General features: G+C 45.3%; 1 pseudogene; it reads left to right on the top strand.

Moving 5' to 3' along the window:
• The first annotated feature begins 456 nt into the window (after positions 1 to 456).
• On the top strand, positions 457 to 27,585 carry LOC149345011 (uncharacterized; annotated as a pseudogene).
• Positions 27,586 to 27,957: the final 372 nt, after the last annotated feature.

The raw sequence follows: 27,957 nt of genomic DNA, 5'->3' as shown, positions 1-27,957 counted from the left end.
ACACCATCTTTTCACGGTGACGTGTTCGAAGACGCTGAGGATTGGCTGGAGAGCTTCGAGCGGGTTGTCCAGTACAGCGGCTGGTGCGACGAAAGCAAGTTCAATAACATCTACTTTGCTCTGGAAGAGTCTGCCCGGACGTGGTTTGAAAACCACGAGGCTACCCTTCCCACCTGGGAGACGTTTTGCCGACATCTCCTGGCCCCGTTCCCGAACGCTGACCGCGGGGAGAAAGTTGAAGCTGCGCTGCTCTCCAGAAATCAGCTGACGAACGAAAGTGTGCGCATGTTTACCGAAGACACGTGCCGTCTTTTCAAGCGCGCCGACCCCAACATGACAGAGGAGAAGAAGCTGCGCCATCTTATGCGTGGGGTTAAGCAGGAGCTGTTCGCGGGCCTCGTGCGCAGCCCACCCCGTACAGTAGCGGAATTTCTTTCCGAGGCGACCACGGTGGAGACGATGGTGCTACAACGGGCCCGCCAGTACAATCGGGGCATCAACAGCATGGTGCCCGAAGGCTTTTCGTCGTGTCTAGGCGGCAGTGCAGACACGTTGCACGAACTAATTCGCTCAGTTGTCCGGGAGGAACTTCAACGGATCCATCTGGACCAGGTTTCGCCTGCGTCGTTGGCACTGCTGACCGAAGTCGTCAGGGACGAGGTGCGACAGGTTGCGCAAGCACCTCCTGTCCCCGAAGCGCCGCCCCGGTCCGATGACAGTCCCACGTACGTATTCGTTGTACTTCGCACGACTGGCTGCAGTCCCATTACCCCGACGCCTGGCGTGAGCAACATCACATATGCCGCGCAAACGTGCCTGGCTACGGTTTTACCCCGACGTCTCCCATGAGTAACACCGCCGCATATTCCGCAACCGCACCGGCTACAGCTGGGCCACAGCCTCGGAAGTTGGATTTCTGGCGTACACTGGACCGCAGGCCTCTCTGCTACCACTGTGAGGAGCCCAGTGATCTCTACCGAGCATGTCCGTATTGCCAAGAGGGTCTTCGCGGTTTCCATCGCGACGAACCTTGTCCTAAGAACGGCGAACGACCGCATGAGATTGCGGAGCATCTCTGGGCGCGCCAGAACCCTGTCTTCTCTTGAAGGCGCGAGTACCGCTTGCCTTCGCCTTTCCGCTATCGCGCTTCCAACCTTGGTCGCCAGAGTAGCTTTGCTGGCCGTTACTCGCCGAGTCCGCGTCGGGAAAACTAACACCAGTGACCTCCGGAGGCAAGGCCGCTGACGTCGGGTCGTGTCCAGATCCTCCATCGCGAAACTCTCGAGCCGACGATAACTGGACACAGAGAGGCAGCGACAGTATCCGAAACGCTGCATCATATTTGCGTGTAACAATTGATAGCACTGAGATTACCACGCTGCTCGATACCGGTGCTGATTATTCTGTTATGAAACGTGTCTTTTCTAGAGAACTTGAAGAGATTCGTACACCGTGGACGGAGGCCCCCCTGCACACTGCTGGCGGTCACCTGATTTTCCCTCTGGACACGTGCACGGACAGAGTAGGAATTAGTGGTTTCACGTACGTTGGTGAATTTGTCGTGCTCCCTGAGTGTTCCAGACACTTGATTCTGGCGATCGACTTCCTCTATTCGAGCGGCGCTGTGACTGACTTTCAGGAGGCACGTGTCACGTTCTCGACCAAACAGGCCGTGGCCCGCTTTGACCTCAGACATTCCTGCTCCAATGCTCGGCACATTGCCGAGAACGACGCTACCGTGCCGCCGAGGTGCAGTGTCCTGGTGCTCGTACGGAACGGCCTATTTCTCCACTACGAGGACCTGGCGGACGGCCATACTCCACTGCTGCTTAAGCGAGGACTGGCCGTTGCAAGAGGTCTCGTCCAACTACGTGAAGGCCGTACCCACGTCCTCCTGACTAACTTTGCCAACGAATATCAGCACCTGGCAAAGGCACGACTATTGTCTTCCTCCACGACGTTGCTGAGGTTCCAGGTTTGTGCAGCTTGGGGTTACCCACTCCAGACAATGCTGGCCCGTGCCACGTTCTTCGGTAAGCCAAAATAAATCCTGTCCTGCCGTCGGTTCAGAAGGATCTTCTGTACATCGTATAACTGATGAGACTACGCGACCCGTCTTGCAGAGCCCATATCGTGTCTCCCCGTTGGAGCGAGAGGCCATTCAGATTCAGGTTGCCGAGATACTTGCAGACGATGTCATTCAGCCATCCACCAGTCCGTGGTCATCGCCTGTGGTTCTTCTCAAAAAAGGATAATAATCTGGGTTTCTGTGTTGACTACAGAAAACTTAATAACGTGGCCAAAAAGGACGTTTACCCACTGCCCAGGATAGATGACGTGCTCGACTGATTGCAGAACACTCGATTCTTCTCGTCATTAGATACGAAAAGCGGGTACTGGCAAATCGAAGTGGACGACAGAGACCGGGAGAAGACGGCTTCGTGACGCCCGACGGCCTCTGTGAGTTTATAGTGCTCCCATTTGGTCTGTGCTCAGCACCGGCCACGTTCGAATGCATAATGTATACCGTTCTGTACGGCTTGAAGTGGCAGTCCTGCCTGGTGTACCTGGACGATGTCGTTATATTTTCGACCTCCTTTGACCAACACTTAGAGCTGTTGCGCATTGTGCTACAAGCGCTCAAATCCGCGCAACTCACCCCCAAGAAATGCAATTTTCGCTTTGAGGAACGTCGCCTTTTTGATCACGCTGTCAGTGCGCAAGGTGTTCCCCGGACCCTGACAAGACAACTGCTGACTCAGGTTTTCCACGCCTAACTGACAAAAAGGCCGTTCGTCCGCGTTTGGGCCTGTGCTCCTATTATAGGCGCTTTATTGAAGATTCCTCGAGAATTGCTGAACCGTTAAACGCACTGACCCTCGACGACACACCCTTCTTGTGGGGGACCGACGAAGAGGCTGCATTTGTCGAGCTTCTCAGCTGTTTACAAAGTACTCCGATACTCGACCATTTCGACGAGCACGCTGCCACCGACATCTACACTGATGCCAGCAATGTTGGCCTTGCTGCAGTACTGATCCAGTGGGAAGACGGTGTCGGATGGGTCATCACTTATGCCAGTCTTCGACTTACGCCCTCCGAGACCAATTATTCTATTACGGAGAAAGAATGTCTTGCAGTAATATGGGCCATCAGCAAGCTCCGACCGTACCTCTCTGGGCGACCCTTCCGTGTGGTAAGCCATCACCACTCCTTATGCTGGCTGGTAAGCCTCAAAGACCCCTCAGGACGCTTGGCTATATGCAGCCTACGCTTGCAAGAATACAAGTTAACAGTAGTTTACAAGTCGGGCCGTAAGCGTGAGGATGCGGATTGTTTTCGCGCGTGCCTATCCCAGTCAATGCCGAAGAAACGACGGATGATTTTGCTTTCCTAGGCGCTGTTAGTACCACCCAAATAGCGCAGCTTCAGAGGGCGGACTCAGGGTTCGCGCCGTTGCCAACAACGAAGAAGCGTTCCTTCTTGTCGTACCATCGCAGCGGTGGCCTGAGATTTTGAGTGCCTGTCAAGATGCACCATCCTCCGGCCATCTTGGAGTGAGCAGTAGACTCGCGCGGATTTGACAAAAGTATTATTGGCCCAGGTTACCCCCATCGGTAGTGGCCTACGTAAAAACGTGCCGTGAATGCCAACGTCAGAAGCCAACGTTGAAACCAGCCGGATTTCTTCACCCCGTCGATCCACCGAAGACCCCTTTCCACCAAGTGGGCATGGACCTCTCTGGTCCATTTTCGAAGTCTTCGTCTTGAAAGCGTTGGATAGCCGTTGCGACCCACTACCTCACACGGCACGCTGAGACCACGACTCTTGTCAAAGGCACTGCTGCTGAAGTGGCGCTGTTCTTCGTCCACAACATTGTCTATCGTCATGGAGCACCCGCCGCTGTTGTTACTGGTTTTATGGTTTTATGGGGTTTAACGTCCCAAAGCGACCAAGGCTATGAGAGACGCCGTAGTGGAGGGCTCCAGAAAATTTGACCTTCTGAGGTTCTTTAACGTGCCCTGACATCGCACAGTACACGGGCCTCTACAAGTTCTCCTCTAAAGAAATTCAACCGCCGCGGCCAGGATCGAACCCGCGTCTTTCGGGTCAGCAGCCGAGCACCATAACCACTGAGCGACCGCTTAAAATTGAATAGTGCCGGGTGTCATCTCAATGTACTTTTTGATAGTTCGTTGAAGAATGTCCCAAGAAAAACACGCCATCATAATAGCTGCCATTACATCGGTGCAGGAAACAACGTCTCATTAAAAATTTTTGTCATCAGACTTCTGGTTAGACTGTATAGGAATTTTAAGGAAAACTGTACAACGAGGAAATGGAATACGTCGGCGTCCCACAAAGGCCACTCACTCTTATGACAAGTTGGGGCAAAGAAGAAGTAAGTGAGCACTAAATCATCTGTTAAACACGGCTAGGCGGTAGTGATGGCTTGCTGCTTTAAAAAAGAAAACCTTGAAACAAGCTGATGAACAATCAAGCTCGCAAAACCAGCTCCACCCACCACCAGAGGGTGAAACAAATCTTCTCGACGCACAGGTTTTCATTGAGAGCGCCACCAAAAATTTGCAAAAAATCTATGGATGGCCTGTACTTTCTTCCTAGCAGAATGCAACACCTACATGAGATAGGCTTTGAAACTAAGAAGATATTGCAAACTTGTGCTGGTGCAAATAGAGACAGCTCCCTGCCCATCCAAGTGTGGGCTTGTCGCCCAACTAACGAGATCTGATAATCCCAGTGAGGCCCACTTTTACGATATACTGATGCAAGGGAACCCCGAAATGCTGTAAATATTTGGAGTCCACCATTGAGCAACACTCGTTGGACACGGTGAAAGGGTGGCCCTCCATGTTTATTTAATAACTTACAAAATAAAAATAAAATGCATAAAGAAATAAATGACGGTGTCCGTGTCTGCGGAGTGGGGTGAAAAGAGGACTTCAGGCCCCTCGAAGAACCGATTAACGCTGTGGCGTCACACGATTAAGCCATAGCTCAACAGTACCCCTCAATATTTTAATGGATGGGCGTGCGAACATTATTTCGTAATAAATAACAACAATAGAGGCCACCAAGCGCACCATATGAAAAATTCTGAAGGCAAGGGTACGGGGTAAGAGAATACGGCCGTGCAACCTGGCATTTCGCAACTCAACTTTTTGTGGAGGTTAAGAGATAAGACCAATTTTCCTAGCTTTTCATATAATAAAACTGGTGAGAAGGTGTCAGCACTCCATCTATATTGCTTTCAATCAATAATTAACTTTTTTATAAGGTCAGGTAAAATCTTCTGACCTCTGCCATGCCCCATGCTCGGCTGTGAAATTTTTCCGGCCCGCAAATGTATTATTGTCCCCACTTTTTATGCTCACATATACATTTTGTCCTTGTTTACATCCTGACATTCTTATTTTTCTATGCGTCAAAGCGCGCTTTTATATTATCAGCACCGCCATTGTTCTGGTTGACTGTTACTTTCATTCTGCTATCTATATTGCTAGCTGGCGTCGTAGTTTTTCCCCTTGGCAATACTCAGGTTGATTGCTTTCCATTCATGTTTTTTACAAAAAATTTCTTGCAAGTAAATCTCCCAGGCACACACTATCTGACTGCCGTGTTCTTTAATCTGGCTTCCCGCAATGAGGCAATTTGGTTTTGTTTTGTACTTTTTTAGCGAATGTTAAAAAATACAAGAACTATGTGCTACTGGTTATTAGAAAGGTGGTTGTTAGATTCCTCGCTTTCATAGCATGTACTTTCTTTTGAGATCCCGGAACACGGGGTAAACTTAAGCGTGTTACTTAAGAGTAAAGTAAGCGTGTTCAAAGTCAGAACGATGGACCTCATGAAAAAGTACGCGGCATTCTCGAGAAGAATAACATAACTTATTACTGATGCCTGCTTAATCTAGCGGATTCTTTTAATGAGTGGGGTCCATTATGAGATTGTTCTGTGTACGCCACGGCATTAATGGAGAAAAACTTGGAAGAATGGTGCAAGGCACAAAAAATTTCTGCAAGAACAAACTGTCTAAAAATTCCGCCTGATGCAGGGTATGCCGAGCCTCTAGAACCTGTTGACAGTTGTTGATGAGCAATTGTGAAATATTTTCCGATCTTTTTGAAAAAGCTACATTTTGAGAAAGCGATGCGGGAGATATGGGGCCTTTAGAGAGTACGGTGCGGGCATCGACAGACCTGATGTCACCCTTTAGAAATAAATGAATACGAACTCACTCCAATTCGGCGCAGCTGAGTCTGACAACGCCAAGCAGCTAATTGTTTTATTGCTTTTCATCATCACATCACTCGTATCCTAAAGATGGTTGATGCTACAAGTGCTTGTCGAAAAGTTATTTTTGATAATATCTGCAGGGTGTCTCAAAATGCACCTATTTTGATGAGGTTGAGAAAACCGTCGAAAGAAGATAATTGAACATTCAATCCATGAAGAAGCGACTGCTGATGGTTCGAGGCACTTCCGCATTTCTGTGCTTTCTGAATGAGAAGCTTGTGTTTGAAGCCACTCGAACAACTGCGAACCACTCTCTACTTTGTTCGGTGTTATGGCGCATAAGTTATTAAGTTTGTCTTGCACCAAACCAAATGTTGGTTATTTTGAGTTCTGTATTAAAGGAATAAGAAAGTTCTTGGAAAAAATTAATTTCTTTGCTTCGTTAAGAGTGTCACAAGAGAAATCGAGACGTGCATTTCATGCTAGAATTATTCTACGATGAAAGGATGCACACGCAATAAAACCGTGAAAAATAATTCCAAGTGTGCGCTTCCGAAGTATTACCCTCTGCTTAAGTTAGGCGTCATCTGACATTTTTGTTTCATTTACGCACTGTGTAATGTGCATCCACAACGGCTTTACACTTTCCTCCCTGGCAGTTTTGTGTATTGGCAATCACAGACGGTATACTCCAGGCTTTGTACTCTCGAAACGCGAATAAAAAATTATCTCTGCAAATACTGTATCATTAATTTTGTTAAAAGTGTGGGCCAATCTTCCTTGTATTTCAATAAATTGTTCAAATTTCCATCAGTGTTTCAGCTTTTTAACGCAGGCTGAGATTGAGATAATTTATAAATTTTGCCGCGGCTTCTAAGCAAGACTCAATAATATCTGGGCGAGATCACAAAACTGTAAGCACACAACCTAAATTTTTATTTTTAGCAATAAAGCAATTCTTACATTTTTTTTCTTTGCTGAACTGCGCCTTTCGAGGCTATGTTGCGCTGCCTAGCTGCATCATGCCCGATACGAAAGTAATGTTTGTGCATAACGAATGAGCAGAATGTTTGTCATTACTAGCAACATTCTTGTCCGTCGGTAATTGCAGACGCCTATTCTGATCATGCCCTCCACGGCAACGGTACATGAGGCTTGCCGTCGGCAGCCTGAGCGGTGGAAAAATATCTAACCGTTTCGCAGAAGGGTCACATCATGCAGTATGATGTTTCTCGGAGTAAAAAAGCCGCACTTAGTTTAGCTGGCATACTTTTTTCTTATTAGAAAATTATAAATATATTTCCATATTACCGCTTGTCCTGAAGATGTCTCATGTTTCGAAGTACAGAATTACATGTGATAGTTGAGAGTTTGTAGTCTCTGTACTGTTATCACGCTTGATAACACACTGCTGATTCGGAGATATACCTATCACCCAGCTGATGGAGTAGCAATGTTTTATCGTTACAAATTCTTCCACAGCCCTATGCACATCGCACCTTATATTCTTCCACCCGCACGCATATCTCACCGCACCAGCCATCGTATACAAGTTGCCCGTCCACGATCACGCACCGTCACTTTTTCTAATTCCTTCTTTCCTCGTGCAGCCGCAGATTGGAACGGCCTTCCAAACCACGTTGTCATCATCACTTGCCCAAGTCGTTTCACTGATAACGTAGAAACTTTCCTGTCATTGTGAATTTGTGCTTTTACTCTTGCCACCCCTTATGTAACACCCCTTTTAAGGGGCCTTTAAGGTAATAAAATGAAATGAAATGAAATATCCATGCTCGGCATAAATCTGAGCGTAGTGTTCGGATATCCTTATTTAATATGAAAGGAAGGCGTTCACTTAGGAACGTATACACATTTGATTTTTCCCGCATGAGGGATTTTGTAGTGTGTTAGCTAATCAGTTGCTATATAAATGACGAGTTTGCAGAGTAGAAAACTGTTTGTGTAATCTCAAATGAAAGTCTGTTGCGGATCTAATGTCCAAAACAATCCACGAAACTTTTGATTCTGACATATATATATATATATATATATATATATATATATATATATATATATATATATATATATATATATATATGACATTTAACTAAAGGGGTGCCTCACTGCATACGTCAACAACTAGCCAAGGTTTATCTTCTGGAAAGCCATATGCATGGTACGAGCAAGTGAGACCATGATGCTTCGAACTTATGTGACGTGATATGGAATAAAATAGATTCTTGGGTGCGACCGTGCATCAAATTGCTGGTACATTGGCGGTTCCTAATCTACCTCTACATTAACTACAATACCAAAATGCTGTAGAGTTTTCCTAGCAGGAAATTTCCGATGCAGTATAAGGTGCAAGTTTTTTGCAGATATGATATGAAAAAACACCAATTAGTTTCTTTTGGGTAGCTGTTGACTCATAAAAACATGTACAATAGAATTTATAACAAATCCTTTTATTTATATATTTGTTTTTATTTATTTACTCTCAGGGCGAAGCAGTACAGAGAGGATTGGGTGATACACAACAAAAAACAGAACAGGTAACGCAGGACTAGAATGTAAAATCAACTGCAGCATTCTTAAACAAGTCCGCGTTTGTAATGAAGGCGATGGAAGCGGGAAGGTGGTTCCATTCCTGAGCAGTCTTGGGGATAAAAGAGGCGAAGTGTAAGTTGGTGCGACTGCTGGGTACGCGAACATTGAACTGGTTGTCGCTGCGGGATGAGATGTAAGATGGCGGTACAAGCAACGTATCTCAGATGATGGTTTGAATGGTAGATTTTGTGGAATAGGCATAGACGGGAAATTCTTCGACGTATTGAAAGATCCGGTAAGTTTAAATTTGCTTTCATTTGAGTCACACTGGCAGTTCGATGATAGTTAGAAAAAATTAAACGGCCAGCGAGATATTAACTCTTTCGTTACCACGCCAATTCATATCGATCACCGGTCATCGATGCAATAAATTGCCGATTTCGACACGCTGAAATCATTAAGCGTGCATCTAGTGCCACCCATTGGTTAGTCTTGGCGTTTAATTTGTAGAACCTATTCAAATTGTCCCACTCTGCGAAGTTCTGATTTTTGATGGACCTTTTTGAGAACTAATGTGGTTGCGAAAGGGAACGTGGCAGCCGCGCTTGAAAAAAAAAATGCCTGGCACTCGTGGTAATGCAGCTTTAACATCAAAATTTTGCGATCGCAAGTCTTCCAGGGAGTCAAGTATCGAATAATATTGTCGGCTTTTTTATCCAACTGCGTTGAGTGGTAATAATTACCTGGTAATTATGCCAGCTATTCACTAGTGAGCTGTGGCCGTATGTCCTGGTGGTTTTATTCCACGAAGACGCGTTTTTGAACGTCTGCCACGTGTCCAAGCTGTATGCTTGTCAACACTTCTCGACACCGGAATTTCAAAGGAGCGCCCACTTCGACCAACTTTCTTTTCGTATGGAGCTCGCCTAACAGCTGCTATAACTTGACGATGAAGAAGTTGCCGATGTAGATCCTGTCCCAAAAGAAGTGCCGCACCATTCGCAAAAGATGCCGAAAAGGCGAAACTGCAGGATGTGCTATCAGGAGCGAAAAGTCGAACAGAAGACGAACGTTTTCTGCGAAAAGTGCGGAGTGCACCTTTACCTTACGAAAACCAGGAACTGCTTCACCGCATGGCACGAGAACCGAGGCTCTTTCCACGTGTAGTTTTTTTTTTGTGTACCTGAAGAACGACACAGTACAGATAGTTTATTTTTTTACTCAGTGCTCCCGAGTCATTTTCCTTCAAAATGCATATCCTAAATTTTCTCTGCTTATATTGCGTCCGTAGATATCATGCCTTTTCTATCTTATTTTTTTTTTCAAATCTCCACAAAAATGGCATTGTTTTGAATTTTTGTGTGTTCCCTAAAAACTTTTTTGCTCTCTAACTGAAGTTTTTGGAAAGAGCTTTCTATTATGTGAAATTTTGTGACCTGCAACGTGGGCTGCAATATTATTTTTGCTGGCAAAAAATTATCATACGAGACCTATGAAAAACGGCCGTTTTCTCGCGGTAACAAAAGAGTTAAATGGCTTCGAATTTCAGAATTAGTCAGTTAAGAGGAGGGTCCCATACAAACTACGCATATTGAAGTTTTGGCCTGACTAGTGTTTTGTACAGTTCGGCTGCGGTGCGCATAAGCGACGGACCTAACAGCTCTGTATTCTGTGCAGCCCCTGGGATACGAGGTTCCACTGCGCAAGCGCGGCGCTGTCCACCGAATCTGGCAGCATCAGCGTCAAGCTTCAGCTGTGCCTGGATATCACTGATAGTCAGCGAGCACATCGACCAGACAACACCCTGCATTGTCATGAACAACAAGCATCGAGTGGACACGTGAACACGACGGTGCCGGCTTCATCTATAAAAGGACCCTGCCCAAATCATCGAGCTTCAGTTCGGCTGCGGTGCGCATAAGCGACGGACCTAACAGCTCTGTATTCTGTGCAGGTGAGAAAGTGTCATGTTTCTGATAACTCTGTAAACAAGTTACTGCTTACGCACTGCTGCCGAACACAGCAACCATACTGCTATATTTTGTGCATTGCTTTTCTCGCTGTTGTTTAGGTGTGCCATTAAGTCATTGTGCCGCGAAAACGATCCGTCATGAGTAAGGAAGTGAAAGATCTCGCGAAATCTGTGGAAGATATGAAACGCGAGCTCAGAGCTGACCTGAGGGCATTAAAGGAAAGCGTCAAATATTGTAGCGACACCTGCGATGGAGTAAATGAACTCCGAAAAGAAATGAAAGAGCTGCGCAAAGAGCTTCAGGATTTGCACAAAGAGAATAAAGAACTAAGAGCAGAAAACCACCGACTGAGTGAGAAGCTGGAAGAACTGGAACAATACCAGAGGTCGAATAATCTAGAGATACGGGGTGTTCCAGAAAGCGGAGATGTATGTGATGTTGTTAAGAGAATCGGGACCTTACTGGACGAGCCTATTGCAGATTCAGACATAGACATTTGCCACCGAGTGCCTACGTTTAAACCTCATGAGAAGAACATTGTCGTGCGCTTTGTGCAACGAACAAAGAAGGACAAAATCCTGCAAAAGGCAAGGAAAAAGCAGCTCACCACAGAAGATTTGGAATACGCTGGAGACAGCAAACAAATATTCATAAATGAGCATTTAACCACCTTCAACAAGGAACTGCTTCGCGCTGCAATCGTTCAAAAGAAGAAAATGGGATGGAAGTTTGTGTGGACTCGTGGCGGAAGAATACTTGCAAGGACGGACGAAGAAGCTGATGTGATACGCATCGCCAGCTTGTCCGATGTTGAAAAAATTTCAAACTGAATCAAGGCATAAAGAAAGACATCTGCAATGGCGCTATCCATGGATGAGGATACCGATTTACACTGCTGTTATTATGACACAGAAAATTTCAAATCAAAATTTCAAAATTTCAGGGGAAAATTCACAGCACTACATTTAAACACTAGAAGTATCAAAAACAAGATAGATGACTTCGAATTACTTCTTGGTTCACTCGGAATGAAATTTCATGCCTTAGCACTCACTGAAACCTGGCTGTCTGAAACAGATGTACCGCCCCACATAGATGGCTACAAATCTATGAGCTTAAGTAGAGAGGGGAAGAGAGGTGGGGGTGTTGCGCTCTATCTGTTGAACAGTTTGCATTTCCAAACTATGCATGAATTGACAAGGATGGATGACGACGTTGAAAGCCTTTTTGTCAGGGTCTCAAATTTTGCAATTGGCGTTTTGTACAGACCGCCAGCGAGTAATATATCAAAATTTTTAAATTTCCTAGATGATGCACTCGTTTTGCTTCAGTCTTCAACTTCGTCCATCCTAATCCTTGGTGATGTAAATATAAATACAATATCAACAACTGCAGAAGCACACGAATTTCAAAATGTCCTGAATCTTCATGCCTGTACTAATGCCATACGACTGCCCACTCGGATTGCTTGCGGCTCCGCTACCTCGATAGATGTTTGCATCACGAACACGTATTGCAGCCATGTCACTTCTGGAGTTATAATCAATGATATTAGTGATCACATGCCAATTTTTTGCCTCACTTCTTCACCAATAGAAAGCGACTTACGTCCTAGAAAGTTTATGTCCCGTGTAATCAACCAGGAGGGCCTTCAGAGATTTAGAGCACTTATCGACCTAGAATCGTGGGAAGATGTATATGAAGCAACCAACGCCAATCTGGCCTATAACGCCTTCTTGAAGAAGTTTTCTAGATGTTACAACGCGGCCTTCCCTGTGCAGGAGTATGAAGCAAGGAGCAAGAAAATAAAGAAGCCATGGATCACTCGTGAATTATATAAGAGGATAACGCAAAAGAACAAAAAGTACCACGAATTTATAAGATGCAAAGATACAAGCGTACTTGTGGAGTTCAAGAAGCTTAGAAATCAATTAAATTCCGATTTAAGAAAGGCCAAGAACACATATTTTGAAAATAGGTTCATGAATGTACAAAATGATTCTAGGAAAGTATGGGACATCGTCAACGAAGTAATGGGTAGAAAGCGCCACCAACAAGACATAATAGACATTTACAAAGACGGCGTTCGAGTTCCCGTAACGGAAGTTGCTGAAGAAATGAATAGACATTTCGTTACCATAGGCTCCTGTGAAGAGGCTCGTGATGAAATATGCAGTCTGGTATCAGAGCAGCAACTCGAATCTATTATGCTTGTACCAACGACACCTACTGAAATATATAACATAATTCAAAGTCTGTCGAATAGTGTCGCCGCTGGAGTCGATGGCATAAAAGTCCCACCCATAAAATATGTTGCAAATACACTTAGCCTGATACTGAGTGACATTATAAATAAGATGCTTCAGTCTGGAGAATTTCCCGAGGAACTAAAAATTGCTAAAGTAACTCCTGTGTATAAGGGTGGCGGAGAAACCGATGTTAACAACTACAGACCTATTTCGGTTCTACCAGTGTTTTCAAAAATATTCGAACGTGCCATATATGTCAGGCTGTCGAGCTTCTTTGAAAAACATCATATATTTAGCAGTGCTCAGTATGGGTTTCAGAAGAATAAGTCTGCAGAACAGGCACTCATCAATATAAAAGATAAAATAATTGAAAACATTGAAGACAAGCACCTGACACTTGGTCTGTTTCTAGACTTAAGGAAAGCTTTTGACACAGTACAGCACAATATACTGCTTAATAAATTACAAACATATGGAATAAGAGGAGTCCCACTGGCATTGATCAGAACATATCTTCACAGCCGGTATCAGTGTGTATCTGCTAACAAAATGTTATCTAGCAGATTGACAGTTCTGAATGGCGTTCCCCAGGGATCCATTTTAGGGCCGCTGCTATTCCTGGTGTACATTAATGATATAACAAAAATACCCAGTTCACCTGAATTAATAATGTACGCCGATGATACAAATGTGTTCTTCAAGGCCCAGTCAAATGAATCCCTGGAAGAAGCAGTTAACACTTACCTTTCTAATCTCTCTACATGGTTACGAATGAATCGGCTAGGACTAAATACTAGCAAAACTAAATATGTCGTTTTTAAGCCAATCAATAAAAAAGACTCCTATGCAATGAATATAAAGTTTGAAAACACGCTGATCAGCCAAGTAAGTGACCAAAAATTTCTGGGAGTCTGGTTCTCTGAGGATCTTTCATGGACGTGCCATATTCTTAAGCTCACCACTGATCTCTCCCGAGTAGTGGGTAGCATATGCAGAATACAGAGTCTATTACCAACGTGGCTGAAAATAAAATTGTATCACTCTTTATTCTACTCCAGGTTATGTTATGGCATCTTAACATGGGGCACAACGACATATTCTAACTACAACAGGTTATTGGTCCTACAAAAAAGAATGTTAAGAATGTGCGAAAACTTCCATGGAAACATCAGAAACTTACCCACACAACCACTTTTCACAAAATATTCTATGCTCCGGGCCGACCAGGTGTACTATTTCAAGTTACTTCTATGGATTCATAAATACAAACTCTATCCAACTTCCTCAGGTAATTCATCTCGTTATTCAATCCGAAACCCTACACTTAGACTACCAGCTATAAGAACAAACTATGGACGACAAACATTAAACTTTCAAACAATTAAGATGTTGAACCGAACCGATTTCAATGTAGATTTCTACAAAAGATTTCCTGTATTCAAAAAAGAGTGTAAAAATGTTTTGGTTTCAAGCGGTTTTTCCTTTGCTTTGTAAATACATTGTGTGTTTTTGTATGCGTATTATCAACTAGAAAGAAGGAAGTCAGATAGAAAAAAAAATATTTTGTGCTTTCTCTGTTCCAAAGTTCATTATTTTAGCCTTGCTACTACCCTGTTTTTATGCATTTATTTACATTTCATTATCAGATGTGCAAATGTTTTGTTTGATTCACAAGTGCAGTGCCGCTTGCCGAAATGTATTATTTTTTTTTTGTGCTGAATTTGTATTGGGGGGCCGAGGCCCCGTCAGGCGTTGTTACGCCTTTAGCTTCGGCCCCCCCTTAGACACGTTCTAAGAAACAAATAAAGAAAAAAAAAAGTTTCAAGTTAGTGGGCGCCATAGAAAAGTTGCGACGTAAGTAACCGAGAGTAGGGTTAGTGTTACTTGTGACTTAGTCCACGTGAGCTTGCCAGGAAAGGCTACTGCCACCTCATACTTCACGCCGCACCGATCATATCTACAAAGTTAACCCCATCTTCGCTCGTACGGAAAAGTACAAGAAATCGCCTTTAACCTTATCAATAAAAGAATGAAATTTGTTGCCCTCCAGTATCGCTACCATAACCCAGTTTTCCTTATTTCAGTCGGAACTGCTAACATATCTGGAATCCCAGCGCGTTCAGTAACCAGATTTGCTTTTATATCACTTACTTGCAAACTAGTATGTTTTCTTTCTTTGTTATTTGTGCATTTTTTTAACAGTTTTTACGTTATGTTCTTTCTCAACATGACGTATTGACCACCTAAAAGTGCTTTTCTGCCTTTGAAAATTGTACTCTGATATGCCCCCCCCCCCCCCTTGTAATGCCCCCAGTGGGCCCTGAGGGTATTTGAATAAATAAATAAATAAATAATATGCACACCAAAGTATTTGTAAGTGGAAATGTGGCTTAAAGGAGTATCACATAGTTGATAATCACAGGAAACTTGAGTAGGTGAGTGGCGGAAAATTCTCATAAACTTGCATTTATTTACATGCAGCTTCATTAGCCAAGTGTCACACCAAGAGGAAATATGATTAAAGTCTGACCGGAGGTTAAGGCGGTCGCCAGAGCTTTTTATTTGACGGTAAATAACGCAATCATCAGCAGAGTTATATGGAAGAAGAAATCTTATTAGGTGAGTCATTAGTATAGATTAGAAAGACCAACGGCCCCAGCACTGATCGCTGTGGAACACCAGAGGCTACACCGCAAGGATCAGAGTTATGGCCGTTAGTAGTTACAAATTGTGTGCGGTTAGACAAGAAGCATTCAAATCATTTTAAGACGTTCGGATCAATGCTAAGTCTGCTTAGTTCCAGAAGTAGTAAGCTATAGCAAACAGTATCGAAAGCCTTGGCGAAATCAATGAAAATGCAGTCAATAAGTAAGTTAGAATCAAGACCTGAAAACAAGTCATTTGTAAAGGCTAAAAGTTGAGTTTCAGATGAATAGTTCTTTCGAAAAACGTGTTGATGAATACTGAAAAAAAAAATGGTTACACTAAAGAAAAGTTATATGGCTATAAATTACATGTTCCAGTAGCTTGCAGGGAATGCTTGTTAGTGAGATCGGTCTGCAATTTTTAGGGGAATGAACGTCACCTGATTTGTCCAAAGCAACCACCTTATAAGGGCGCACGCCATGAGCCACCTTATGCCAGTCGATGGCTGGAAAATTGATATCAGCGGGAAGAAATAAATTCCTGTTCTATTAACTTGGTAAAGGGTGAGTGATGCTAGATATAAAAGGAACCGCTGTGTTATGTGCACGATACCCAGTAAAAGTGAAACCAATGAAGTTACGCGCTGCAACATGCAAAAATAAGCTTTCAAGCTGATGAATGTTTTAAGAAGAGACGTTTGCTTCTGTTCATTTTTCGCTACGTTTGTCTGAGAGTTACGACCGGTATCAAGCGAAACCGCATCGCACACCTTGCAGACTGCTTACTTTTTTTTTCGAGTTTCTGCTCAAATAGCTGCGTCAGAACATGTTCCTTAAAACTTCTTGCCGTCTCTGTTTCAGGCTACACACTGCTATAAAAGAGCATATTGTTTCGTTTAGCATATGTGGCAAGCGTAAAACAGCACGTTTTCCCCGCAGACACGAGTCACGTCTCTATCTTCAGCTTCTCTGCTCACGATTGTGGGGGCTATTGTTTGATGTTTTCTTGTGATTTTAACAATCCCATCTCAACACTTTTTGAGTGCAACGCACCTGTAGCCGCAGAGCATTATCCACCACAGAATGCAGTCGGCGTCCAATACCGCAAGCATTCATTAAGTAATGCGACCAATTCGCGGCGTTCCTTGGCAGCGGCAGTGGCCAGAAGTCTACCACCATCGAGGTCTTAGCGTACGCGGTGAGCAGTTTTTCTATAAAGTGCCACGTCACCGCAGACACAGTATTCTCGCATGTTAATGATATGACCGATTTGTATAAACTGTAATGGTACACGACATTAGAACACGTTCACACTATGAATAAGGTGACAAATTGATTCAGAAAATATTGCCTTTGTAGGCTATGAGAAAGCATGTTACTCAGTCTTAACATCAGCAGAGCCTGAAGGCTGTGGCTAGAGTTCCGTCCAGACGGAACTACAATTTGCGCTAGAGTTCCGTCTAGACGGAACTACAATGTGCGCTAAAGTTCCGTCTAGACGGAACTGCATGTACCGATGGGGTTCCGTCCAGACGGAACTGTATCTGACACCATACAGTTCCGTCCAGCATTTCTGCCACAAGAGTTATGTCAAGACGGAATTAAAGCTGGCGTTAGTGATTGGGAAACCAGTTTGCTTGCAGACTTTTGCATGTTTATTATAAAAAGTGGCAATCCTGTCCCGCCTAATGTGTGACAGGATATTCTGCTGCATCATTTTATTTTCCAAGCAGTCAGTGAGAAATGGCAATAGAACGAGTTTTGGCTTGAGTTTGTTGGTGCGTTTGCATAATGCTTGTTGACCGTTTGTGTACGTCTTAGTCTTTTTCGGGCTACGTCATCTTGCAGCACAAACAGCGACAGAGCTTCACATCACTTCGCGAAGAGTTTCTGCACTCTGCTTCTAACAGTGTTATTTTTCTGATCCTGCATGCGTGCACGGAAGTTATACCTTCGAGGATGTAACTGAACGCAGCACGCGGACAGATATATTGGTGCCGTACAAGCGTAGAGAGAACATCTGGGTACAGCTTTGTCAACTGGTTATTCCAGAGGCAAAGAAACGCTTTATGTGGGTAGAAATCACCAATTTTGTATAGCATGGACAGTACGGATAATAGACCGTTTTAGTTTTACGTACGTAGAACATTCACGCACGTAAACGTGAGCAGTCTACGTAGCGTGCGCTCATGTCGCTTCGTACAGTTTTAGCTACACGTACAGGACGCCAACTGTGTAGATCTGCCATAGAGCCTAAACAATGCGCTAGCATGTTGTGCCGTGCCATCTAGTACAGATAAAGAAAACTAATTTTATTTAGTCGAGCTGCTTGGAGCGGAGCCAGGCCAAGCCACAGTGCGGGCGCTAAATACTTTCCCCCTTTCTTATGACAAACGTTGAGCTATTTCATTCCACCGAACTGTATGTTGCATGCTATCTTCAAAGGAATTGCTTTCCTTTATGTCCCGCGGCATATTTAAATCATTGCTTTTCGAGAAGCGAAGGCGCGCTGGTGTCCCACTCATGTTGACGACGTGTGCGTATGGAGTCAAAACGTGCACCGTTTTGCTTTTCCCGCTGACTGTGCCAAAGGTCTCGCGATGTCCCGCGAGGTTTCGAGCTTCGCGTGGTCTCGCCAGACCGTCGGCACACTCTTTGCTATGACGACCACAGACGCTTCTCCTTCAGGCTTAGGAGCTGCTGAAACGGATATCTAAGTGAAAAACAAAAGCTAGTTCTCACCTAAAACTTCATGCGAGAGCAACAATGGACCAACTGAAGGCAAATAAAGCAGTTCACAGCACGATACCATGTCGAGGGATTAGCGACGAAGCTGTTATCGTTGCGAAGCGGGCGGGCAGGGCGCCGCCATCTTGCCAACGCCACGTACGCAAGCAACGTGAAGACCGCCACGCGAAGATCTGAATCTCACGTACGTCCGTGCGACCCACGCAGACACTTAACATTCTGCGCATGCGCACTGGTGACTCGTAAGCGCTCTACTTACGTGAAGCTTCTACGTTAGTGAAACTAAAACTGTCTATTGTATGGACGGAACTTTAGCTGCCGTAAATATCCGTCTGGACATAACTGCAGCAGCAGCAAACGTTCCGTCTAGACTGAACGCTAGACACTCCGGAGCCTGAAAAGCAGCTGCGTGAACACGCAGATGCAAGACAGAAGAAGCGAAGAATCAACACATTCTTTCGCACGTAGACTCGGTTTATCTACGTTAAAACCCTCCCATTTTTTTACTGGACCGCATGGTGCTGCTTCTCAGTGCTGTTGGTTTTGGTGAAATCCTGAAAGCGTTTTACACGCAAACTGAACTTGCGAGGAATTTTCTTCCAGCCATACAAGGCTGTTTCTTCAACTAGCTGGTAGCTCGAAAGTTAAACGAAAACGTAAGCGCACAGAAGACGATAACATGCGGGAGACACAGGGCGCAACCTTCAGAATATCTGATCTTTAAGAGAGAAACTGAAATAAATCGTCATGTTGTAAGAAAAAGCTGTTATAAGGAAATGCACAAGATAAATTGTATGTGTGGATATCTTGCGCTCGTTGTCGATTATGCGATAACATTAAACGCCATGTGTGTTAAGTACGCTCATCGGCAGTTGTTCTAAGAACATTGATCAGTTGCATACATAGCGGTTAACCTTGCAGTAAACGGAAAGAATCCACATTAGTCGTAAAAAAAAAACCAATAACAGTTAAACCTATTTACACAAACTTATACAGTTGTTTTTCGTTGCAAAAAGTGAGCAATGGTGATCTACAAATGAGACAGGAGAAAAGAAGAACGAGCATGATCAAAAGCATTTGAGAACTGAATTTAAAGCAGTGTCACTTCCTCGAGAGAGCCACAGCTCTTTAATGAAAACAGAGATTTTAGCCGGCGCGAATATTCGCTGACATGCTACTCTGCGTAGGGGAGGTTAGAGGGGAGTAAAGATGGACGAAAAGAGTGCGGTCATTGAAGAGGGTTGTAACGCAACAGTTCACTGCATGATGACTAACATGGGATCGAGTGCACACAATGACCTCTAAAAACACGTTCGGTGGGGCCCAATGAGATGCAGATAGTGCAAAGTGCTGCCCATCAAACAAGGTGTTAGCCCAAAATTTTTAATTCAACGCTGAACAGAGTGATTAGCTTTCGATTGGTTTGGGAACAAGATATCGAGACTTAACAAATTGTGCTGGTTAAATTTCATGCTTACAGATCGTTATAGTTTGTCTACCTTTCCAACCCAGTAAATAATGCTGCGTTGTGAAGATTAAAATAGGCAACGCAATTATAATAGTCTGATCACGTCGCGGTGTTTCTTTTCCAGCCATTGCAAACAAAACCATAAACATGCTGCTGCTACGAATCGCAGCATTCGTTATCGTTGAAGTAGGCGGTAAGCTACTTTTTTTGTTTTCGAGCAGATGAACAAATGGATAAGAGCAAATAATAAGTTGGTTAAAATAGTGACCCAGACTCAACGCCTTTCGTACTCAACGCAGTTTGAGCAGTCACTTTTTGATAAAATTAGGAGGCAAAATATGCGGCCTTTATAGTTTCCGCTAACATGATAGTGTGAAAAATGACAAACACACGAGCTATTTTTCACATATTCTGTTTTACTACAAAGAACAATAACAAACAACCCAAGAAATCTGGGGTTACACATCTGCAAGACGAACTTAGCCGTCATGCACGGTAGACTATTCAGCAGGGTGGCAGAGTACGACACCTTTTTTCAGATCAAGCAAACCGGAGCATGCCTGAGTAGATATTAAAACACGCTTAGTTGCGCGTTGGAGCATGGCTTGTAGACGATGCAAAAGTATGGAGTGGTGGGACATTTGGTGGTACATAAAGTAAAGAGTCAGCGTAGTCATATTAGCAACCAGAGAACAACCACGGCACAAGCGCTACCCCAAATCGTAGGCCCTCTTTTAACCACCGGACATGCAGAGAATTTGAAAATTTTAGTATCTTGAACAATATTTTCCATTGTCCCACTAATCAGTCGCTACTGCTGAACTGTGAAGCTATGACAGGAGGGCACCCTCCTTTGCGTATGCGGAAGGCAAGGTTCCCAGCCCTACATGTTGTGAGTGCGATGAGTCTGACGCATCGACCACCCTGGCCGGCTGGCGGAAGGTTACACACAAAAGAGCCTGATAAAGAAGTAATTAACTGCAGAGGTGTGGAATGGTGGGCCAGTTGATGACGCTTAGCACTAAAGGCTTATCGCCGGCACAAGGGCAGGTAGAGACGCACCAACCACAAGAGCCAAAAGAAATCGTAGCCGCTCTTACAACCACCGGACTTGACGCCTATTTGCACAGTTCAGTATATTGCGGACTTCTTTCCAGTGTCCCGTGTTAACTTGCCATCGTCACCGAAGTCACAACTGAAGATGTAATGTTTCGAGGAATTTTAAAGATAAAAAAAAACGTTTTTGTCTGGTTTTTTCTTTATAAAAGCAAGAGATCTGAAAAATAAATTGGAAAGCACTTCGTTAGCAGAATTACTATGTAACTAAAAAAAACAGTTATATCTTTGTACAAAAAGAGAGATTCTTGTTAGACTTTTGGGGAAAAGTTGGTTAAATATTACATACAATACAATTCCAGCAAACCAACGCATCAGTCCGACTCTTCACTGCTGGGCAGAAATGTTGTCCCGAATCTTTGTAGTGTTTTTTCATTCTTCAAAGCTGCCGGCAAGCCGCTTTATCGCTTCGTTTGTGGTACAAGACGCGCCTACATTTATCTCGATTGATTGCAGACAGGCGGAGCCGATTCTACGTTGTCCCAGTATGTTCTAGTAATTGTCTAAGCTCTATCTCGAAAGTTTTGCTATCAGCTTTAAAAACAGCACGGCTGTGAGCGGCGGGGATTCTGTTCGACGACCGCCGAGCACGCTTGTTGCTACGCTGCCGCCTAGTGAGGCAGGTCTTTGCGGGCGCAAGCTAGCCCAAAATAAAGTTTCCTTTAGAAGCCATTCTTGCTTTTGTCCTGTTCGCCGGACTGCAGTCACCACTACGTTACATCTGGTGGAGGTGCTAAAAGATGTGCATGTCGCCCTCACCCCCTGAGAGCCGTCAAAGCAGCCCGAGCCGTCTCGAAGAAGATCGCGAGAAAGCCGCAGAGCCGTCCCAACGGAATACGAAGTTCGAAGCAGCCGTCGTCTCCAGAGGCGTTCACCTAATTACGGACTACTACCGGACCGCACGCGAGTAAAGAAGGACTCTTCGACGGCGACGTCAGCCATGACTACGACACCAGCCCCCATTGTGTTGCACCGGCCCCGACTGCCGCCCACGCTCAACGCTTCACTGGACGAGAATCCTGAAGAATGGCTGGAACAGTTTGACCGTGTCGCCGTCTTCAATAGTTGGGATGAAAAGACAAAAGTAAGCCACGTTTTCTTAGCCCATGAAGGACCAGCCAGCATTTGGTTCGAAAATCACGAAGCTCCCCTGGTGACGTGGGAGTCATTCAAGCGGTAGTTCTTGAAGGCATTCTAGAACATCGTCAAAAAAGAAAGAGCTGAGCTGCTTCTACAATCACGCATCCAACACCCTAATGAGGCTGTGACTGCGTATGTAGAAGTCTTGAAGCGCCTTTTTCGACGGCTCGATCCTGACATGACGACGGAGAAGGTGGAGCTTTTCGGTGCTCTCATCCGTAATCAAGCGAAGACCTTCGCAGAAGACACCAGCGGAGAAACTATTGAGCAAACTTTGGAAGCCCATACCCGCCATATCCGACTACAGCTACAAGTCACCTCATACAACCTTCTCGGATGGCGTAGCATTCGAAGGCAACCTGCGGGATGTCACCCGCGAAATTGTACGGGAAGAGTTGCGTCGCCTATTACTATCTTCCAACCAGCCTCAAGCTGCGACCATAAAAGAAATCGTCCGCAAAGAAGTGCAGCATGCGCTTGGCACCCCGTGATCATCGCCTCCAGCTGAGGCTCCAGCCTCAACCTTCGCTGCCGTGGTACGGAGTCCTCAGCCCCAAACAGACAGCGGAAGACCGCCTCTTCGACGCGAACCAGCTGTTCCCAAACGCCGTCTACCTTCCCCGCCGACCCAGCCTACGAACAACGCCCAAACCCCAGGGAGTGCGACGCCTGGAGGACTTCCGAGAACCGCCCACTGTGCTTCCATTGCGGTGAACATGGTCATATTCTTCGTCACTGCCCGTGCCGCCGTATCGGTCTTCGCGGCTTTGCCTTTGACGCGCCACAATCAGGCTTCGGGCTACGTCCGCAAGAAATCGACGAGTACCTGCGTCGAGAGGAGCATGTGCCGAACCGCTTTTCGCGCACGCCATCGCCGTCAGTCTCGCGTTTCGGCGTTTCGCGTCGCCATGCCTCAGCTACGCCGCCGCGGTATGCGGGAGTTGTCAGCCCTCGTAGGGGAAACTAAAGAGGGCAACCTCTTAAGGTGAGGTTCCTCACGAGCGAAACTCCGAAGATCCTCCAACAAATAAACAGTGTGAAGACGCTGCCGCCCACACGCCGACGGCGCATACATTCATAACCCCGACCACGACGCGAACCGTCGTCAAAATTACGCCGCCACCCAGAAATGCTTCGACGACATGCCCTACTAACGATTTATATACACGACAATGCCGTGACCCCACGGCGAGGACGCAGTGCAACTCAAGGGCCGGGTCATTCGGTTTCGAAGTGATTATCAGCAGTCGGAAAGTTGCCGCTATAGTCGACACAGGAACCGATTACTCGCTGATGAACGGCGCATTCGCTGTGCAGCTGAGGAATGTCACGACCGCTTGGGACGGCCCACAAATTCGCACCACAGGGGGTCATTTCAGTGCGCCATCAGGACGATGAACAGCGCGAGTGACTGTGAAGGGACGTACCTACCGCGCGACCTTCGTTGTGCTACGGCAATGCTCCCGCGAAATGATCTTGGGCTGAGAGTTCCTTATAAAGCATCATGCGATCATCGCCCTGCGGTCCAAGTTCATCACGCTTTTCACGGACGAGGCCATTCCTTTCATGAGAACTAAGGAACATCCCGTCGGCCTGAGTGTCCTGTAGGAACAAGTGAGCGTCCCATCCCGGTCAAGCGTCATCATCGCCGTAGGGTGCCACGGAAGCCAATAACAATGATGCCATCATCGAGGCGAGCATGGAGTTCTTTTTAGACCGAGGAGTCGCCATCGCAAGAAGCATTGCACATTTCCGCATTGGCCAAGCTGAGGAACTGCCGACTAACTTCAGCGAAGAATTCCAGCACGTTAACAGGGGAACGACGATTGCTTTCTTCGATGAAATATCCGACGTACGAGACTCATTTAGCAGCTCTGACCTATCCGTAGAAGATTCGCTTGACCAAGAGAACTCGCCCCCTTTCGACATCAACACAGCCCTGCCCCGGTACAGACAAGACTAGATCCGCAGTCTGCTTCGAACCTACAGCGAGTGCTTCTCGTCATCGCCGAAGGTCCGACAAACGTGATTGCAAACCATCGTATTATGACCGACCAGCGCGTCCGAGCTCTTCGCCAAAGCTCCCACCGAATGTCGCAGCGAGAACCACACGCCATTCAGGACCAAGTGGAAAAAATGCTTTGCGGCAACGTCATCCAAGCTTCAAAGACCCCCTGGGCGAAACCGGTAGTTCTGCTGTGAAAGAAAGACGGCACACTTTGATTATGCGTTTATTATCGCCGCTTGAACAACATCACAAAGAAGTACGTCTACCCCCTCTCCCGCATCGACGACACACTGGACCGACTTTGCAGCGCTAAGTATTTCTCATTAGATAGACCTCAAGAGCGGCTATTGGCAAATTGAAGCCGATGAAAAAGATAGCGAGATAACCTCTTTCATCACTCCAGATAGCCTCTTCGAGTTCAAGGTAATGCCGTTTGTAGCGTTCCGCACGAGCGACATTTCAGCGAGTAAAGGATACAGTGCTGGCAGGCCTGAAGTGGCAGAGTTTCATTTTCATTTCATTTCATTTCATTTTATTCCAACATCAACACTACAGATGCTGAGGACCGTGAACAAAAACCTCTAGCTGGGCTTGACGGGGTTCACGGCCCCTAAAAAACATGGCATTGGCAACAAAACTAGAATACAAACGCAACGCATCAGACATGGGAGGATATGGCACTAAATCAAGACATAAGCAAAGACAATTACAAGATTAGTAGAGTGTTTAATGAAGTATACAATGTACGGTGCAATACAGAAAAAGTTAGAAAGTGCAGTTATTGTGGCTGTGATATATTTACAAAAAAAAAACAGTATTGTGGCTATGAAACAACTCGTTTGTTTAGAAGCGACGGGAGCATATTACGTAGCATCTGGTAACCATAGTTAGTGCATGCTCGAGGTATATCCCACAGTTGAGTACTGCGGGTATTCCGTGTTTTCCGTTTAGGTGTGAGGTTTGCTATGCCGCCTAAAATGTTTTTATTCTGTTTAATTCCGTTAGAGTAACGCTTAAGGAGCATTGTTTTATAAATGTCAGGAAGAGTGATAATGTTTAGTTCCCTGAAGAGAAGTGCAGTGCGACTATCGTATGCAGCGTTTGCAACTATACGAATTGCCTTTTTTTGCAAGAGGTGAAGTTTAGTAATATTTGACAAAGTAGTTGTACCCCACACTAGGTGATAGTAGTTAATATGTGAAGTAAAAAGGGCACTGAAAATAAGGCGTTTAATGCAAACAGAGCAAAATATCGCAATTTGCACAGGATCCCTGTAATGCGAGAAATTTTAGTTGTAACTGCATCTATGTGAGCATTCCAGGACATATTTTTTTCGAACAGAACACCAAGACATTTAACCTGCGACGCTATCTGAATATTTGCAGTGCCGAGATGGAGTGTGGCCTGCGTTTCTATGTTACGGTTTTTCGGCCTGAAAAAAACAGCTTTTGTCTTACTCTTGTTTATGGCAAAAGAATTACCTATACTCCAGGAATGTAGTTCATTTAGAAGTACATTTGCGCGTGAGATAAGAAGCTCAGCATCAGACCCCATTAAAAGTATGCTGGTATCATCAGCGTATATGATGAATTTTGCTGTGTTGTCAATATTTACCAGATCTGTAAAAAGAGAACAGCAGAGGCCCCAAAATACTTCCCTGAGGTACTGCTGCGTGAACTGCTCGTACATCAGGCAAATGATTATTGATAACAACTTGCTGACGGCGGTATTGAAGATAAGATTTTATCAAGTGAAGAAAAACGCCCCGGAAGCCACAATGTTGCAACTTTAATAACAGGGTATCGTGGTTAATGGTGTCGAAGGCCTTAGAATAATCTATAAATATGCCTAATGCGCACATTTCTCGCTCGAAAGCGTCTAATATTATTTCCTTCTGTGTCAGAAGTGCCGTCTCGGTAGACAGCCCTTTCATAAACCCAAATTGCGCATCTGTGATTAGTTTATGTTTTGTTGCGAATGACATTACGCGGGAATGGATTATTTTTTCCAGACCTTTTGAAAAAACTGGTAAAATTGAAATAGGCCCGTAATTTGTGAGTTCGTTTTTGTCACCGCCTTTGTGCAAAACTGTTACCGTTCCAGGCTGCAACTGTTTCGGAAAAATCCCATGCTGAAAAACGAGGTTAAAAATATGTTCGAGTATAGGAGAGATTAGGTCTAAGACATGTTTGACCGGTCGTATTTGAAGCCTGTCAATGTCACAGCAGTTGCTGTTTTTGACTGACATCAAAGTGCTGAAAACTTCATTTGTATCGGTTGGCGGTAAAAACGCACTGTCGCTCGTCCCTGCACCTAAATATTGCACGCAGCTTGAATCATGAGTACTGCTTGATAGCGATACAAAATACTCATTGCATGAATCTGCCAAACGTGCGTTTGAGATTACTTCGCCTTCTAAAGTAATCGAGTGTGTTTTGCTTGCACATTCAGGGCTACGATTGAGAACGCGATTAGGGTGCTGCCAAACGAGGTCAGGTTTTTTCATTACTTCACTATTGAATAAGTTGTGGAAATACCTTCTTTTTTCTGGTTGTCTGGCAAATTTTGGTGACGTCGTTGCCTTCGCCTCGAACATTCAAGAGCACCTTAGGAGGCTTCGAACAGTAGTGGACGCAATCAAATCGTACAGCCTAACATTGAAAGCAGAAAAGTGCCACTTTCCTTACGTAGAGCAAGGAGGAGTACACATAGACCCGCAGAAAAAAGCTCCTATTGCAATTTTCTCACCACCCACCGATAAGAAAGCTCTGCACAGATTCCTTGGAGTGTGAGCGCATTACCGACGATTTGTCAAGAACTTTCGCGCACCGCCGAGCCACTGTTTCACGTGTCAAATGCAGACGTGCCATTTAAATGGGAAGCGCCGCAAGTGGAATTCTTCGAGGAACTTCAGCGTTATTTTGCAGTCTCCACAAATTCATACCGACGCAAGTAGTGTGGGCCTCGGCGCTGTCCTTGTTCAGAAAACTGACGGATTGGCGAAGGTGATCGCATGCGCTAGCCGTTCTTTGTTCAAGGCCGATGCTAATTATTCGACAACTGAGAAGAAGTGCCTTGTCATCAACTGGGATATGTCGAAATTCCGCCCCTACATGTATGGACTACCGTTCAAGGTGGTCAGCGATGATCACGTACTGTGCTGGCTTGCCAGTGTGAAGGACCCATCCGGCCACGTCGCTCGATGGAGCCTGCGCCTCCAGTAGTTTGACGTTACCATCGTTTGCAAGTCCGACGCAAGCACTCTGACGCCGACTGCATATCACATGCTCCTGTAGATGCACCGCCGCTGGACGGCGAAGAGTACGCCTTGGGGGAACCCGTCAGCTCCAGCTTTTTTTCACAGCAGCAGCACTCGTACCCCGACCTTCGTACTCCGCACTCGGACCCCGACTTGGAGGGCAAGGTTCCTTGAACTCCCGTCTCTTGCAAGCGAGGATTGTCTTCGTTCTGTGTGCAGAATGGTGTCCTCGTGAAGAAGAGCATTGCAGCGAACAAAACAGCCTGAAAATTTGTAAATTGGTTTTTGAGGAAAGGAAATGGCGCAGTATCTCTATCTCACATATCTCGGCGGACACCTGAACCGCGCCGTAAGGGAAGGGAGGAAGGTGGGAGTGAAAGAAGAAAAAGAGAAAGAGGTGCCGTAGTGGAGGTCACCGGAATAATTTCGACCACCTGGGGATCTTTAATGTGCACTGACATCGCACAGCACACGGGCGCCTCTTGCGTTTCGCCTCCATCGAAACGCGGCCGCCGCTGTCGGGTTCGAACCCGGGTACTCCGGCTC

This window comes from Amblyomma mixtum, chromosome 5 (assembly GCF_055824585.1).
Source record: "Amblyomma mixtum isolate Tamu chromosome 5, ASM5582458v1, whole genome shotgun sequence".
Taxonomy (NCBI): Eukaryota; Metazoa; Arthropoda; class Arachnida; order Ixodida; family Ixodidae; genus Amblyomma; species Amblyomma mixtum.
This window is presented reverse-complemented; position numbering and strand designations above follow the sequence as displayed.